Source organism: Sus scrofa, chromosome 15, assembly GCF_000003025.6.
Source record: "Sus scrofa isolate TJ Tabasco breed Duroc chromosome 15, Sscrofa11.1, whole genome shotgun sequence".
In the NCBI taxonomy this organism is placed as follows: Eukaryota; Metazoa; Chordata; class Mammalia; order Artiodactyla; family Suidae; genus Sus; species Sus scrofa.
The window spans coordinates 15,295,825-15,312,386 of NC_010457.5; the positions used below are offsets into that span (position 1 = coordinate 15,295,825).

Consider the following 16,562-nt stretch of genomic DNA (forward strand, 5'->3'; position numbering starts at 1 on the left):
ATGTAATAGCTACTGTCCTGGTTGTCTCTGATGAGAATTTGTTGTGGAAGAGTCCATGCAGTACAATGCCCATTTCAGGAAGACAAGATAGGCACAGATCTTCAGTGAACAAGCTTTAAACCAATGGAAAGATCAGCATAGGCTGATTTTGTAAAACACTGCAAAAATTCAAAGTGACAATGATTGATAGGTATGGGCATGGAGGCTCCATAAAGCAAGCAGGAGATCATAAATTGGAAGTTCATTGCTCACTGTCACACAGGGAACAAAAGCTGCAGCCTACAGCCTCCAATGTGAGATGGACAGATGCAGCCGGCCCCCTCCTGGGTTTTAGGTGTAACGTCCCAGGATATCCATAAAGAGGAGAATCTCTGACTCTAACGTCTGACCTCACATCAACTCGGGATGCCCCTTGGAGGGGTCATTTTTGAGCACTTAGTATGTGCTGGTATTGAATGAGCACTTCACCTGCACTGGATCATAGAAAAGGAAAAGAATGTGGACTTGAAGTGCAGGCTTGGATTTGGCTGATTGGGTTCAAATACTGGCTTCATGCCATATAAGATGTCCAAACTTGAATGTCTTAGCTCTTTAAAATTTCCTCCCCTCAGCCCAGAAAAGGAAAAATGGATGTAATCTACTATATTTTTGTTACAAGGATTAAAGAGTTTAGTGTAGTAGCTGGCTGAGAGTAAATATACAATAGGAACTATTATCATTATTATTACTATTGTTATTATTACTAAGGCTTTTATCAAGGAAACTGAAAGCCAAAAGGGTAAGCAATTTGTCTCAGATGATCATATAATAAGTAACAGAACCAGTACTCACACTCAGCTTCATCTGCCTAAGGACATCTGTGGTTCTGGCATCTTATTTCCAATGACAGTTCAGGGCTTCCTGGACAAAGAGTAAAGATCCTAAATGAAAAAGAGAGCAAGGGTTTGAATAATGATTTCAAAGGACAGTACTAAATCATTCCTGGTTTCTGGAACATTTCTCCGCCTCAATCCCACTGTTCTATGCATCAGTTGAAGCCATTTTCCATGCACAGGTTAAGCCCAATTCTCCGTGGAAAGACAATGTCATCCATCCCAGACACAAGTCATGCTTAATGGAGAATGGCAGGACAGGGTCATCTGCAAAGCCATTTGGAGCTCAGCCATCCTCCCACATGGAAGGCGAGCTCACTGCCACTCATCCCCACTGTCCTGGACGTTCTCCAGGAATGACTGACAATTCCTGCCATGTGGGCAGTCAGAGGCATGGGGGTGGTGGAATCGTATGGGAGGTGGACGAAACACGTTGGGGATGAACAAAAGCCAAACAGATGGCATGGCCTCGCTGCAGGTGGCTAAGAAACCACAGCAGCAAGCTGGCTAAGTGGGCATATGCACAGCTGAAGGAACCAGGAGAGGGGCAGAGGGGTCCAGTCCCAAAGGCACTGTCATGGCAAAGAACCACCATAGCCAGGAATCTAAAGGAGATGTTCGCAGACTAGTCAAGAATCAAATCCCAGTGATGTGAGGGGCTCGGGATGATTGGGGAGGGGAGGGGGGTCAGAAATGGAATAATCAGAAACACAGAGCAGAAGTTAAGAATAGCAGCCAGAAGCCAGCCTGGCCAGGTCTAAAAAATCTGGAACAAGGGACCACTAACACAGGGATGGCAGGCAAAGTTAGGAAGCCTAAATGGACCAAGGGGTCTTCTGATGTCTCAACAAGGGTAAGGGGCCAGTTGGATTTCTTTTGGAAGCAGTCACCATCCCCCTTCTCAGAGAAGTCACCATTAATGCACATAGGCACACATATACACACATAAATATGTGCAGGTATACACACATATGTATTCTCAGATATTCAAAAACAGGATTAGACCACATATACCCAAATTTTCAGGATTAGACTACATCACCCAATTTTTCTCACTCAATTGGATCAGTGACATCTTCCAACGTCTGTGAATTTACTGCTGCATGATCACTTTAATGGCTTCATTGTAATCCATCATATATATATATATGTACCACACCAACTTAGCCACTCCCTACAGAAGACCAGGTGTGGAAGAGGATATATGGCTTTTCACTGTTATACGCCATACAGTTATTATCATTGGTTTTCTCGAGATTAATTCCTGGATGTTGAAGTGGTGAATCAAAGGGTATATGAATTTTTAAATATTTTACTATGCAAGAAAAAAAAGGCTGAACCAATTTACCCTCTCACCAGCAGTATGAAAGGGTTGTTTCCTACACACCCATCCCAACCCTATATAGTATTATTCCTTTGCCAACTTACTAAGTAAAAATGCCACATCATTTTTCCTGTTTGTACCCCTCTGCTTACTAAAGAGACTGGACATTTTTATGCGTATATCCACAGCTAATCCCCCTACAGAAAGGTGTCATTTTAGAAAGAGATCGGTGAAACTAGCTGGTCAGTTGCTCAGACATGACCTGAGAGAGAGACCTTCTTCAAGTCTGCAGGTTCTATCATGGGTTCAAGGGGCTGCACCTCAGCTCTGCAGATGTAAAACCTGACTTCTTCTGTTTACTCAAGTATGTTCTTGCTCTGGAAACAGATGTTTACTAAGAAAGTTCACAGGAGATGGATTGCTTAACCAGGAGGCTAATTTATCAACTTGCAATAAAGAAATATCATCGTTTCAACAATGGGGATATTCATGTCGATTAACTAGGATACTCCCTTCTGGAAAGCAGATTAATAATCAGAAGGTTACTCGATGAATAAAAATGTATCCCCAGAGACAGAGAGGAGTAGCAAGATGGTATTTCTAGAGAGCAGAATACATCCGCAGGCAGAGTTAGAGTCCTCCACGCTGGTGAATTCTATCTCTAATTCCACGTGTCTTGACAGTTACTCTAACCAAGCCCATCCAGACACCCACTCCCTTCCCAGACATGGTCAGGAGGTCTGTGGCCATGGATGACCCACATGATGATCAAACTAACAACTTCAGTCACATTCACCTCCTACTCTAACCTACAAAGTTAATCAGCCACACAGGCCCATGGGCACAAAACCAATAGCTTCCACTGATGCTCTATTCTAACCTTCTGGGCCAATCAACCAAAATCAATATCCTCTCTCTGTCTCAGTCTGTCTCTTCCATCTGCTCTCTCTAGGCCTTGGTTATTGTCTCTGTCTTTCTCTGACTCTCTGTCTCTCTCTGTCTCTGTCTCTGTCTCTCTCTCTCTCACACACACACACATGCACATACACATGCACACTCACACACACACGCACACTATTTCTTTCTTTTCTCATACTGTGATCCAAATGTTTTCTATTTTGACTTAGCCTTCTTTTGTTGCATGAATCCATGTTTTGCCTCCCCACCTTATATCCACCTGAGATCACCCACTGGCTCTCCATCTAGGATGGATGTACTCTGTATAAACCGAGTTATACTCGGAGCCAGAGGATAAACATGGCTTACCTGAGAAACTCATTTTTCTAAATGTTACATAATTTAAAGCATTTCAAAAGCAGATATGTAGCAGAATACAAAATGTATGAGTTTTTTTTCATAGAAAATATAATTTTTGAAAAAAAGAGACTCAAAGAAATTCCATGTTGCCTAAAGTTTTTGATGAAACCCCCGGCCAGTCCTCACCCTCCACACCCTCACTCTACCATGGGAGGCTACGCAGCCTGGTCCTCTGCCTCTTAAAGGCACTTTGGTAGGAAGGTTTATGAAGCATTAGTATTGGCAATCCATTAGGATAAAGGATATGAGCAAAAATCAGATAGACATGTCAGATGGACCTAGGGTCAGATGACAGACTTGGGATCAGACAGACATGGGGTCAGACAGACTTTGGGTCAAATAAACCTGGCTTGGAAAACAGCACCCCCTTTACTAGATGAGTGCCTTCACTAGATGAGTGATTTATTTACTGCCTCTAAGCCTCAATTTCCTCATTTGCTAAATGGGATAATAACAAAATAACTGATGGCATGTTTGAGAGTCATGAGAGTCAATAAAATTTGCACTATTGATTTTTAAAAATGTATTCGTAACCAGTCTTGGTTGGCTCTTGGGCTTCCATTTCTGCTGGTAGTGGAACATGTTTAATCCTTTAGTAGAAGATAACCTGGTCTCTTCTAATTCAAGATGTACTTTGGGGGGTAAAGGTTGACTTAAGTTCAAGGCTCAGCTCTTAAACTTCCTTGTCCCTGGGAGATATCTGGGTACAAAGGGATTCTTCACACTATTAGGATAGAGCCGTGCCTAGCCCCCCTGCTGGAGTTCACACCTGTTCTGATCCACGTGCTGTAAGTGTTCACACCAGCATAGCCACAGCCTGGGCCGGAAGGAGGAAGACAGGCCTCCTTGTTCTACACCTGGGTTGATCCAATGTTGGTAGCTTCTGCTACTATGCCTTTTCTAGGTGGTACACTGCCTTCCCTGGCAGCATCCAGCTGTCTCCCAGGCTTCCAGTGCACAGACCCTCTAAGAGGTAGCCAAGGTTCTCCAGGATCACATGACCACCAGGGCATCCTCCTTGGTGTCTCAGTCAAGCATCTCCAAGGGCAGCACACTGGCACTCACTCCTGGGCTGATGCTCACACCTTCTCTGCTCAAGGGACTGGAGTGTAGGTGGGGGATGTTGGAGAGAAGATGTCTTTGGGAAGCCTAGCAGATATTCTCCCAAAGATGGGAATAGCTAGAACCCATGACAACTTTGCCATTTACAAAGCAACTTCCTGGTTTATCCTCTCCCTCTGCAATCAGCCTCTGCCCACAAAAGAACATGTCTAGGCGAGATGTAGGATCTTTGAGGTCGGCTCTGAGCCACAAGTTGTTCAAATAGTGTTATGCATCAAACAAAAGTTGTCCCGTGTTCCCAGCCCAAAATTAAATGTCTTAAGTGATCAAAAGTGAAATAGCTACTGACAAAAAAGGCAGGCAGAAGATACACATAAACTTGAAACATATACAAATCATGACTCAAATTTGACTCTTATCTCTAAGTATCATGAGAATTAACTAATGTTGAGCTCCTGAAGGATATAAGTGATCTAGAAATGCTAAACAATTTACATTTGCTGAGCCACTTAGGATGCTTCCTGAAATACTGTGAAATGCTGATATTCTAGAAGATTAATCCCCCCCAAAAGCAAATGACTTCCAAAGTGGCTTGATAAATGACAAGGAAATAGCAGTTTTATGAATCTCATACTGATGTTGTTGTGCTCCGATGGAACAAATATTAAAAGAGAAAAATCTATCCATATCTCCAGGGTAATATTATGGTGCCTAGGTAGCTGCACCTGGCTTTCTGAAAAAAGCCATGCCAACAAAACAGCTTTCCCTGAAGGAGTTCCCACAGTGGCATAGTGAGTTAAGGGTCTGGTGTTGTCTCTGGGGTGACTCAGGTCACTGCTGAGATGCGGGCTTGATCCCCAGCCCAGGGCAGTGGGTTAAGGATATGGTGTTGCTGCACCTGTGGCATAGGTCACAGATGAGGCTCAGAAATTTCCATATGCTGTGGTTGTGACCCCAAAAAAGAAACAAAACAAAACAAAAAAACCCAGCTTTCCCTAAAGGTACTGGCATGTGAAGAAATGGGTTTGCTATTTCAGTGAACATTTCTTGAACATGTTGAAAATACAAAGATAAGGAAAGTGATGCCTCCCCTGAGCTTGCTGGCCCTCACATGATATTCTGACTTGGTCATTTCTCTACCTTGTCAGCTAGTGCAATTCCTGGGACTCTCCCAGTTTTCTGGGCTTCAACAGCCTGGTGATCCTTTTCCCACCTCCTGGTTCCTCAAACGCTGAATCCAATGAGTCACTAAGACACTGGGTGACTGCTCCAATCCCTCCTCCTTGGTTGAGAGTTGCCCCCAGGGCCATAATTCCCCAGAACTTGCAGGCTGCCTTGGCCCTAGGCATAGATGCACAGATGGCCCAAAGCCATCCTCACAGCCAGGGCTAAAAGCCCAAGCAGATCCAGAGCTAGGACAAGGGGCTCCCCCTGTATCTGCTCCACCAGCCCTACCCAGGGAGGCCACAAAGCAGAGAGATGACAGCGTGAACATTCAATGAGGAGACATCAAGGGATGGAGGGGAAAAAAAGAGAGAGAGAGAAGATGGTAAGATAAGAAGGAGATGGAAGAGGGAAAGGAAGGGGTGCAGAAGCCAGGTGAGAGGGCGCAGTTAGAACCCCAGGAAAAGCTCAGTGGCCCTGCTGATAGATGGAAAGCAGAGAGCAGATTCTTAGACAAATGCCACTTAATGAAATAGTGTCGGGAGCTCCAAAAGGCCTCCAGTTTGTCCAAACATACTTCTCAATAATGGAGATGGGAGTCAGGAGCACATTAGTAAGCAGAGCTGAGAATATTTTTTTTTAAATGACACCAGGTTTCACCCCCAAAGATAGTCATATTCTGAACAGAAGAATCTGAGAATTTTCCATCTGAAATTTGCAACTTCAAATAAGGATAAGCAGGAGTTTCCATCATGCCTCAGCAGAAACAAACCTGACTAGTATCCATGAGGATGCATGTTTTATCCCTGACCTTGCTCATTGGGTTAAGGATCCGGCATTGCCATGAGCTGTGATGTACATTGTAGATGAGGCTCAGATCTGGCATTGCTGTAGCAGTGGTGTAGGCCAGCAGCTGCAGCTCCGATTTGACCCCTAGCCTAGGAACCTCCATATGCCATGGGTTCAGCCCTAAAAAGATCAAAAAAAAAAGGATAAGCAAAGGCAACACTCTGGCTCATATGTCCCAGAATGACTGGTAACGTTGGCTACTAGAAAAGGTGTGCTTCCTGCAATGGTCTGTGGCTCCTGAGCAGTGTGATTGGGGGGCGCAGGGGAGGGAGCTGGCACCTGGAAGTCCTCTCTCTTCTAGGACCATCTTTCTCATCAGCTCACTGATGCTAAAGCTCCAGTTTTATTGGGAGGAGGAAAGAAATGAGCAACCCGGTGCTGAGTGCCTATCCCATGCCAGTTCTATGCCAGAGGATTTTCATACATTACCTCATTTATTCCTCATAGGTAAAGATGTCTAATCCCCATTTTACAGAAGAGAAAATTAAGGCTGGAAGTAGTTCAGAAACACGTCATGTATCACACAGCTAATAAGAGGCAGAGCCAAGACTTGGGCTCTTTCAGCACCCAAATCCCCAATCTATCCCCTGCACTACCACCAGGCTTAGCACTTTATCTGCTGGTGATGGTGCTATCATCCCTAAAAAGAACTGCACACTTTTAGATGTCCCTAGCTTATTCATTCAGTATGTATCTATTTAACACTTTGTGGATATCATTCATATACCAGGTATTTGAGTCCGATTAATGTGCCAGGCACTGTGCTTTTGGGGGTACCATAGCAAATGACCCAAATGTGATCTTGGTGCCCTAGTGGGGAAAGGGGGCATAAAACAAGTAAATAGATGAATTACAAATTGCAAATTTGGATTGTGCTATGAAGGAAATAAACAGGAGGCTGGGACCGAGAGAAGTAGGGGAAGGATGGCCTGCAATAGAGGATGACATTTAAGACAAGCTCTGTAGAATGTGGGGGGTGGGCCTGGAGTCTGGGAGAAAGGGAGTCCAAGCAGCAGAAACAACCCATGACAAGATCCAGAGCATGAAACAAGCTTAAAGAAGGCTCCTCTGACTGGACAATGGTGAGTGAATGAAGCAGGGCTGTGCAGGATGTTTGAGAAACATCCTGCAGGGTTCTGCATTCCCTTTGGGGACTCAGGGCTTTGTGCTCTGTGCAAAGAAAGCCATGACGGATTAGGATCAGAGAAGGGATGTGATCCAATTATGTTTAGAAAAGATTTCTCTGGCTACACATAGAAAATGGACTCTCAGAAGCCAACGGTAGATAGAGGGAGAACTGTTAGCAGACCGTGGTAGTATTTTAGAAAAGAGATAAAAGATGGCCTGGAATAGAGTGGTGGTGACAGAGGTGGAAGGAAGTAGCTGGCTCTTCCAGGACTAGAGAGGAGCCTCTGGTTTGGAGGCTGAACGAAAAGGACTTGCTAACAGACAGGGTAGGGGAAGCAAAAATGGAGGTGACCACTGGGCTTCTGCTGGAGAAATTAGGTAGATAATAGAGTCATTACCTAGATGATTTGGTAAGGGAAGAAGAAGAAGAACGTAGTTCTGATGCTGAACTCTTGGTTCCTGAAATTGGAGACATTCAGGGAGGAGGGGATGTCTATTAAAACCCTGCTCTGTGAGAGAGGACAGCTCAGGAGAAATTAATGTTGTTAAAACTGAGAGAAGGAATAAAGACGTAGGAAAAGACCAGGGAAGACACTGACATTCAGTGATCTGGTGAAGGCCGAAGAGTTAGCAAAGAAAACCAAGGAGCAGCTGGTAATGTCTTAGGTGGAATAGAAAAGGAGATGTCACAGAAGCCAGGAGAGAGGCCGTCTTAAAGGCTATGTTAAGGCTGCTGAGAGGTGAAGAAAGATAAAAGGATAAAACGACAAATAAGAGAGACTTCTCATCCCAGAAGAGTTCACAGTCTGAAGAAGACCGACCTGATTGATGAAGGAATAAAAAGCTCGTGTAACATTTATTGAGCACTTACTATGTGATGGGAACTAAGCTAACTGATTGATATCCATTATCATCAAAGCCTCCAGTGACACAGGAATCATTACTATCCATTTCACAGGTGAGGGAACTAAAGCTTGGAGAGAGTTTGTAGCTCATAAAAGTCACAGGGCTGGTAAGGGGGAGAATCCGTATTTAAAGGTAGGCATGTGGTTCCCAAGGCACATTCATAAACACAAAGGTATCTGCCTCAAGCTGGGAACACAGACATACAGCCCACTCCCTTATTACTCTTTTTGGATTTTTCCTGCCTAACTTCTGGTTCTCCTTATCCCCAAAGATACCCTTGCTAGGAAACTAGGATGGCTCTTCTCGCTACAGTGACCTTGTTTGTTGTGGCAATGATGATGAAGAATCAGCTCTCGTGGCATCAGTTCATGCCCCTGCCACCCCCTCACAGACAGCTACAAGGTTAACCTTGCTAGAACCCTAAATCTTGCCCAAAGCCCCATCGGTGCCCCAACTACAAGAACTGGCCAGGGAATATTTAATCTTCACTTTAAACCAGACACTGATCAGATCAATCTCAAGTACTCTGGGCATCGGTTAACATGGCAAAGCAGCAAAGGGAGTAATCATTTGCTGATAAAACTGAGAAAATGGAAGAAAAAGCTATTTCAGCTTAAATTGTTTCCTATAAAACAGTTTTAAAGGTAAAAGGTACTATCTTCTTGTCAGTGTCAACATTTCTCTTGCTGGATAAGTAAAATTATGTTTCTGTCAATGATGAAATCTCTCCAAACGGGAGATGACATTTTGTTTGGTTTCTGGCAAGGAAAGATTGGGTCTGATAAAACCAGTGACTATGTGGATGCATAAAAACATTTGCATAGAAGACAAGGGAACATTACTCCTTTTCTACTGTCTGCTGTGAGTGCACGCCCAGAACTCTTAAACCTTGCCTAATTTGGCTCAATTGACTTGATGAATGTTTTTCACTGAATTTCTGCCTGTCTTTTGGGTGAGAGGTACAGTCAGAGACTGTGTGCTACTGCTTTCTTTCTATCACCTATTATCCAAACTCATTGCTTGATTATCCAGCAGCCAATATTCAGATAGACACTTGCTCTCTGGCCCGTAACCCCCAGCAGTGCTATCTTGCTGACCCACCTAAAGCCATAGTCCATCACTTGTTCATCTGAATTCAGTTGCATCACAAAATCAAAACCGGTTTAAGAGGTACCTGATTCTGCATGAGAACTCAATATTTGAGACTCCTGAGCTAAAGAGGCACTGGTTTTCCAGCTGCACTTCACCTTTCTCTCTCTGATGGATGACTTGCCAGCTGAGACCACAGGCGTTAATACCCTCACCGCTAAGTGGAAATCCCCATGACCTATGCCTGCAGAAAGGAGACAAAGGAATTGTTTTGAAGGGTTAAAGCAATTCCCTCCTGTAGGAGAGAATCAAGCCCCCCCTTATTTCATAGTTGCTGAGCTAAAGCTTGCAGTGGCATGGCCTCTAGCATCAGCTTGTGCCCAGAAAACCCGGGCTGAGAAAGAGAAGAAGGAGCACAGCTTGGACATGCATTAATACATTAATATGCTCAGACTTAGCAGAAATGGAATTCTCTAAGATATTAAGAGGTTTCTGCGTCTCACCTTATAGCACAGCTCTGATGCTGTTCTCAGATCTTTCATGGCTGATTCTTCTCAAATTAACAGTTAATCTGAGTCATAGGCACATTTTGGAAAGTTGTAAATGTGGAGCTTGAACCAAGCTAAAATTGCACATGTATGAGCAACAGAAATGGCTGGGAGAAACAAGTGAAGGAGAATTTAGAAGTAAGAGTTTAACTATTTCCATGGATCTATCCAAAGAATATGACTAAATGCCATTTTTATTCCCATTCACACAAATATTAGGAATTTAAGATTTTTTCTAAATTATGCCATTATACAAAGTATAATCGCACTTTCTCCCACTTCTACCCTCTTTCTCTTTCTCCACCCTACCCTGCCTCTAAATAAATCAAATTTACAACATAAGATGTGGCTGATTACAACCTTCAATATTATTTAGTGAGCCATCAAGACAGAAAAAAAAAAAATGCTGCCAGTTTAAACCCTGACACAGACACACACCTTGCTTTCAGAGATGTTGAAATGTGAAAAAAGGGTTCATAAAATCTATGAACCACAGTCTACACACACACATGCACATAACACATACACACATACTACACTCATCAATGAATTTCTCTAGCAAGTATAGAAAAACTGTCATCGAGAACCAATTTTCCAAACAGGCTTGATTTGTGCCACCCTTGGAAAGGAGGGAGTGGGAAGTTTGAAGTTTATTTTATGGCACACATTTGCTGCTCTAAAGACAACCCAGAACACCATTGACAGATAATGGACCACATTTCACATCTGAGAAATGTGTCTTATTTTAAAACTGAAAGCAGAGAAAGTCATTAGATCTGCTTTCGCTCTTGCCACAGAATGGCAGGGCAATTTTCATTATACCTGCTCCTTTTTGTTTTCTTCATTTTCCATTTTCCTCTTCTACATTCATCTTTATTCTTGCTATCTCTTTTTTTTTTTACTTGAAATCTAATATAGGCATCTCCATAGCTCATTAACGTGGCCTGCCTCAAAGCTCCTTAATAATAACTTATTGTACATGTTTATTACACTTGATAGGAAGTAATTTTATTGAAGCCCCTTTGTCTCCTCATTTGCAGGTAATCTTGTGTCTCCACATGGGTAATACTATCCCTAAGAAAGTATTATTTTTAGCATTATTCTTGTTTGTTATAACCAGGGAGATGATAATGAGAATTCATGAGGCTGCAGAGCAGGTACAGTGACTCCATCTCTAAAACAGCCTACTGCCTAACTATAATGAAGATGCTTTGTATATATTTGGCATAATATTCCTGACACCTAATGGTGGCCATTTTCTCTTCAATACTAAGGATTTGTTTAGATCAACTTACCCATTGCACTGGGTATTCGTTAAAGCCTTCCTTATCTAGTCACTGGTACAAAAGGCGGGTGCCAATTAATTGAAGTTTAATTATTCATTAAGTGAACATTTATTAAGTGTCCAACCTTTTGCCCGGACACCCTAGAAGGTACTGAGGATAGGTTAATAGCTAAGGCATCAGCCAGGCCTGAGGTTTAGCAGAAAAGAGAACCCTCCCCACCCAAACATATGTTAATTAAACATGAACTGGTATATTTGTCCATTCCAGCTGCTGTAGCAAAATGCCACAGACTAGGTTGCTTGTAAAAAAACAAACCCAATTCTGAAGGCTAGAAGTCTGAGATCAGGGTATCAGTATGGTCAGAGGGCTTTCTTTCTTCGGGGTAGCAGACTTCTCACTGCATCTTCACATGGCAGAAGGGGCCAGGGAGCTCTATGGGATTTCCCTTATAAGAGCATTAAGCACATTTTCAAAGCCTCCACCCACATCATCTAATCACTTCCCAAAGGTCCCAACTTCAGCACCACCACACTCTGCATTAGAATTCAACATGTGAATCCAAGGAGGAGACAAACATTCAGATCATCACATCCAACAACCTCCAGACAGTTAAACTACTACTGTCCCTCCACTATTTTCTCCATCTACCAGCAATGATCACCTCTTTCCCTGGATCCCTGTTCCCCTCAACTAAGACAGTTCAAGCCTGTGTCTATAGCATTCCCACCTTCTAATCCCACAAATACCCACAAGATTTATTCTTAAGAACAAAAGAAAAAGGGGAGTTCTGATTGTGGCTCAGCAGTAACAAACCCGACTAGTATCTATGAGGATGCAGGTTAGATCCCTTGCCTCACTCAGTGGGTTAAGGATCCAGCACTGCCACGAGCTGTGGTGTAGGTTGCAGACACAGTTCAGATCCTGCATGGCTGTGGCTATGGCTGTGGCATAGTCCAGTAGCTACAAATCTGATTCGCCCCCTAGCCTGGGAATTTCCATATGCCACAGGTGCAGCCCTAAAAAAATTTTTAAATAAAAGGGATGGAGTTCCCACCGTGGCGCAGTGGTTAACAAATCCGACTAGGAACCATGAGGTTGCAGGTTCGATCCCTGCCCTTGCTCAGTGGGTTAATGATCCGGCGTTGCCGTGCGCTCTGGTGTAGGTCACAGATGCGGCTCCGATCCCGCGCTGCTGTGCCGCTGGTGTAGGCTGGCAACTACAGCTCCGATTAGACCCCTAGCCTGGGAACCTCCATATGCCACGGGAGCGGCCCAGGAAATGGCAAAAAGACAATAATAATAATAATAATAATAAATAAAAGGGAAATATCAATTAGAGGTAGAGCCTATTCCATCATTTATATCCTCTGCTTCATTTCTCTGAGGCCTTCAAACAAAACTGGAATGTGTTCAATTTTACTTTAACCATTTATTATGGAAAATTTCAAATATATAAATTAGAAAGACAACACTATGATCCCCATGTACTTCTTCCCAGCCTTAATAATTACCAACAATTCTGCCATTTTTATTTCATCTCTGCCTCTACTAACTCCAAACTCCCTGTCCATCCCACTCCCTCCCCCATCCCTTGGCAACCACAGTCTGTTTTCTATGTCTGTGAATCTTTTCATCCAAAACAGTTTTCTCTCCATTTCTAAGCCATTTATTTTTGTCCAGTGGTTTAATGCATCCTTGAGGTGTCATCCAACATGTTCCCCTTTCCTCTGTATTTTCTATAAACTGGTAGTTGGATCTAAAGATTTGATTACATCTAGGTTTAATATTTTTACTGACAAGATGCTGCTGCTATATCCTGTTGTATCAACCACATCAAGAGGCACATAATATCTGCTTGTGCCACTTTTTCTGATAATCAATGAGTTCAGGTGATGTCAACCTGATTTACCCACTAAAAAGTCTCCCCATGATCTTTCACCTAGTGTTTGTGTGCCATTGATAATCATGGCCTAGACCACTATTCCATCAGGGATTTTATTTCAATTAATCGTTTCACGTTACAAGTGTACCATAGAATGAGATCATTTACCCCCATACTGATCCAGCTAAATCAGAAAAAAACTAAGTTAAAACTTTTTTAAAGCACTGAAACGCACTTGAGACAGATATCCAAAAGATAGAGAAATAAGTTGCAGAGTTCACCTTATAGATCCCTCCACCTCTTTTGAGAACAAAAACTCTATTTTAACTGAAAATCTCCTGGACTACCTACCTGAGAGCACTTGTCCTTTTAATATCTACTGATTAAGAAAATGTAAATGATGAAAAGCTTCTATGAATTCAGTGACCCAATAAACAGGGTTATCTATTCTACTGATCACAGCAGTAGTCTATATATCCTTAAAATACAACAAAATATATTTCGTAGGAATAAAATATAATTTTAAATCATACAAGTTGCAGACTTTCTTCCCTCTGCATTACATCCCAGATCATACCCTCGAATGAACTGATCACTAAAGAGAGACTGGTATAAGAGAACTTCAGGCTGCGTGTAACAAAAAGTCTGTAGGAGTTTACAGAAAGCAAAGAACAAGATTTTCTGGCTAGATTTTCTCCCCCTCCACTCTCTACCCTTTGATGTTCTCAAAATAGACTGCAGAAGCCTCAAATTCCTATTCCAATTATTCTGGATGCTGAGATTTGACATGCCCTACTCGTGCTATGTGTGAGACACAGTGCTGATTCAGTTGACAAAGTTTTCTTACAGATCTGCAACTCTGGGCAGCCCGCTTTTCTTCCCCCACTGGAGTCCACAGTCCAGCAACTGCGCACAATGGGTCTCTGGTACTTTGGTTCCTAACAAAAGTACCAGAGACCCATTGTGGGTAGTTGGTAGATGGCTCTACCATCACCATCCCACAGTAATATTAACAGTGCTCTCCATTAAGTGCCTAGACAAATCTGGAAGGCAAAAAAAGCATATTCTCCCCATAAGGCCACCTTTTAGGCTAGAAGTTGGTTCCCCAAGACCAATTAGATAGGCTACAGTACCATCAGTCCTAGAGGCAACCAAGGTAAGGAACCCCAGTGGCCTACTCTTTGGCTAAGGCCAGAAACACACACTGTGCAACTGCCTGGTTAGGCTGGTTTCTCACAGACAAGATATGAGGCTGATCTGGCCACTGACCTAAATTCTGATGCTTGCAGCACACTCTTATGGGCCCCAACTCATCCCCCTTCCTCTAGATAACAGACTACTTGATATTTCTGGTGATAATCTCCACTCAAAGGTATGTTATTCCAGAGCTCATGAAATAAAACTTTGGAAATTGCGGAGGCATGAAGTGACTTGTTGCAAGCAGAGCTGATTTTGCAGAGATGCCAAGAAGATGAGGAGCAGCTTCAATCCATCCATCAGAAAGAATTTGCAAAACATCTTGAATGAGTGAGTTCCCTGAAAAGACAGCTCATGAGAGGTTTAGGGAGGCAGAGTGAACCTGAGGAGAATGGCAAGGCTTCCAGCTAAACCAAGGCTCCTGTCCCAATCCTTAATCCCTAATTTTGCCCTAGAGCTATTTTCTCAATATTCAAAAACCAGAGGGACAACATGCCATGATCCAAAAGGCTAAGTCTACTCTCTCCGGCAAGTCTTGTCCAATATTCCTCTTAATGTTTTTTTAGAATGGCTCAACTAGAACATACTTCTAAAATGCAAATCATGAGGGAAAAAAACAAAACATCATACGAACACTGACTCCAGCCTTGAGAAATGAATCCTGACAAGATACACGTAAAACTTTTTTAGAGAACCACTGTGTCTTCCTGCCTTGCCTCTTCAAGTGAAACTAGGCAGTAATGAAGTCAGGCTCAGTGTTCATTCATTCATTCATGTATAAGCATTTATTGGGCAAGCCTGCGCTAAGAGGTGCAGAGATGAACAGGACAGATTGCTGGTCCACAATTTCCTGATCTAGCCAGTTAGATAGAAAACTATGGAACTAACTTCAGAGCCACAAGGGAGGATGGCTCTACAGTAGAAGTGAGTCTCTGATGCCATGGATGCAGCATTCCAATTTCCCAGTGGGCAGTGAGGGAAAGCTATGCAGGAGCATGTCTCTGGAGTCTTGCTTCTGACCTCAATTTATTGCAGCTGCAGGCTGTGGCCCTGGAATAAGAAGAGTTTAGATTCTATTCAGCTTTCTGGGTTTTCTGTGGCCAAAGCTCTCATCCAACAATGATAGCCACCTAAGGAGAATGATTCCTGGAAAAAGAGGAGAGTGACTTAATCAAAGACCACCTCCCCAGCAGGACGATGGAAGAAGAAAGAAGTAAGGGGACTCTTAACAAAGATTTATTCCACTTGGTGATGGATAGCACAGATGAGAAAGGTGAAGTTCAGGCTTCATACATTAAAAATTTGGGGCATTCCTCCATGGCTCAGCAGGCTAAGCACCCAGTGTTGTCATTGCTGTGACTCAGGTCGCTGCTGTGGTGCAGATTCATTCCCTGGCCTGGGAACATCCACATGTCATGCGTACACTCAAAAAAATTTTGTTTTTTATTGCAGTAACTGTAGATTCACATGCATCATAAGAAATAATGCAGAGAGATCCCTTGTACATATTTCCCAGCTTCCTCCAAAGGTAACATTTTGCAAAATCACACTCTACCATACGATCCAGCAATCCCAATCCTGGGCATATATCTGGACAAAACATTCATTTAAAAAGATACACATTCACCCCTATGTTCATTGTAGCACTATTCACAATAGCTGAGACATGGAAACAACCTAACTCTCCACTGACAGATGATTGGATTAAGAAGATGTGGTACATATACACAATGAAATAAAAAAAGAACAAAATAATGCCATTTGCAGCAACATGGCTGCAACTAGAGATTCTCATACTAAGTGAAGTCAGAAAGAGAAAGACAAATACCATATGATATCACTTATAGGTGGAATCTAAAATATGGCACAAATGAACCTATCTACAGAACAAAAACAGACTCACAGACATAGAAAATAGACTTATGATTGCCAAGGGAG

General features: G+C 42.8%; 1 protein-coding gene across 1 annotated transcript in view; it reads right to left on the reverse strand.

Moving 5' to 3' along the window:
- THSD7B (thrombospondin type 1 domain containing 7B) overlaps positions 1 to 16,562 on the reverse strand; it is a 1,521,641-nt gene that overhangs the window by 1,206,830 nt on the left and 298,249 nt on the right. The window contains 1 exon segment of the mRNA XM_021075621.1: positions 832 to 920. The gene's annotated coding sequence lies outside the window, so the exon portion shown is untranslated.